The sequence below is a fragment of the Corapipo altera genome, unplaced genomic scaffold (assembly GCF_003945725.1).
Source record: "Corapipo altera isolate COAL_440 unplaced genomic scaffold, ASM394572v1 32138, whole genome shotgun sequence".
Taxonomy (NCBI): Eukaryota; Metazoa; Chordata; class Aves; order Passeriformes; family Pipridae; genus Corapipo; species Corapipo altera.
The window spans coordinates 1-1,984 of NW_020889706.1; the positions used below are offsets into that span (position 1 = coordinate 1).

Consider the following 1,984-nt stretch of genomic DNA (forward strand, 5'->3'; position numbering starts at 1 on the left):
GTGGAAGAGGGCAGAACCTGTAGGTATTACCCCTAATGTGGGATCTCTCCTGGTAAGGCAAACCCAGTATCCTTTAAAATCAGAATGCCAGCTTGGATTGGTTGCAGTAACAGCTAAATTTGCTCCTCCTGGTTTGCTTGTAGGACGTGAATGCGAGAACCTGCCAAGAAAACCAATGGCCAAGATGATTGATGAGTGCAGGACCTGAGAGAACCACCTTGAATGACAACCTCGAGCAGTTTCCAGTATTGGATTGAAAAGATGGCCTTTGCTGCATCTCCTGGAGCAAGGAAAGCCAAGAAAGCTTTGCTTTGGAAGGAGAAAATCTGGAAAGCTGGAAGGAAGAAGAGAAGCCACGTGACTCCTCCCTGAGCCCCAGACAGCCCCTGAACTGCCTTCCTGGGAATGGTGGGACGGGCTGGACTCTGGAATGCTCCCTCTGCATGTGTGGTAAGACTGTGATGCCGACTTTGCAAACAGCCTGTAAACATTTGCTGCCTTGGCTGGATGGTGCAAGGGCAGCCTTTAAGCAGCTGAAGCATTCCCTGAGGAGAACTCTGGGTCTGCCAGATGTCTCAGAGCTGTTGGAAGCATCTTTGGTGGGGAGGGCAAAGAAAGGACAAGGTGTGCAGTGACCCCCTTGACAAGGGACTTGCAGTTCATGGGATCCTTGCAAGTGACCTTTGTGGGCTGTTCCCCCTGTAGGGCAGGTGATAGTCCCAGCTGCAGTGATGGGAAGAATAGTTAAAAGAGAGCCACAAAAGTGGAAATAATCCTGGAGGCTCTTGGCAAACAGAGTTTGCTGAGTTCTCCCTGACAGAAGGACAGTGATAGCTTTTGAGTGCTGGTAGATCCTTTTAATAGATAGCCTTGAGTGTGTCCTTGTTGCCCCAGTAGGCCTTGTCCAACTTCCCATCTTCCAGGAGATACACATATTAAAGTTTGGGATGCTCTTCCTAATCCTTTGTTGGCTTGAGGCTCTCCCCTGCGGGAACTCCAGGAACTCCTGGTGCCGCCTGGGCCGATGGATTGGACGCCCCAGCCCCTCCGTTCCTGCCCAGCCCCTGGGGCCGTGTCGAGTGGTGGCACTGCCAGCCCCTGCAGGTGAGGGGGAAAGGGCCTTTGCAGGTCTTGGGGATCACATTTATAGCAGGTAAAGTGGCAGAAAAAGGCCCTGGGGTCTGTTATTCTTGAGTTAAGAAAGCTCCTTTGGATTGGTGAGCAGAACAAAGTGGATCCTTCAGAGTTCCCATGTGTGTTTGTGTCTCAGCCTGTGTTATGATTCAGTGCTGTAGCTGTTGTTGTCACTGAGGAGTCAAACTCTGCTTTAAATAATGAGACACTGGCCTGATGGCCCAGTGTCAAGGAAAAAGGGGGAATGATGTCTGAGTGTTGAGATGTAACAAGAGCTGGTCCTTTTTGCAGTGGGATGTAGCCTGGAAACTGCACTGCACTGAGCTGAGCCAAGGGATTTAAAGGGACCAAGCAAGGGAGGTGAAGAAAGAAGGAAGAAGGGAAGTGAGGCAGCAGCCAAGCAGCACCAAGTTCCTGTGTCAGCAGGTGAGTTGTGTTGAGGTTCCTCAGACAGGCACTGAGGACTGTGAGGGCTCCAGAGCAGACCTGGGAAGGCCCTTGGTGAAGCTACTTGGAAACCTTCTAAGGGTAGGTGTGTATGGTGATAAGGGTTGGGAACGTTCTGACTGTGGAACAGGAATGCAGGGAAGGAAAATGAACCCTCCTGTAATGCTGACCCCTCCCATGAGCTGCAGTGGAGACACCTCCGTGTGCCCTTTGGGAGCGGATTGCCAGGACCCCCGGCGGGCTGGGATCATGGCAGGGTGTTGTAAGCAAGGAATGCCTGGCTTCTAAAACTCACCAGCTGAGTCTTAGAGGCTTCTTTGAAGAGCTGAGTTCAGGCAGCAGAATTGGCCCCCAGCAGGGACTCTGTGCCTGCTCTCCCGTGGCTCCAAGGGATCTCTGGGCC

The 1,984-nt window shown here is 52.2% G+C and overlaps 1 long non-coding RNA gene across 2 annotated transcripts; it reads left to right on the forward strand.

The window, feature by feature from the left end:
• The first annotated feature begins 6 nt into the window (after positions 1-6).
• LOC113942279 lies at positions 7-1,458 on the forward strand. 2 transcript variants are annotated; one of them, XR_003525884.1, is made up of 3 exons: positions 7-450; positions 978-1,153; positions 1,426-1,458. It is a non-coding gene; the product is annotated as an uncharacterized LOC113942279 (long non-coding RNA). The 2 variants fall into 2 exon arrangements; XR_003525883.1 differs by having other exon boundaries at positions 978-1,104; positions 1,426-1,449.
• Positions 1,459-1,984: the final 526 nt, after the last annotated feature.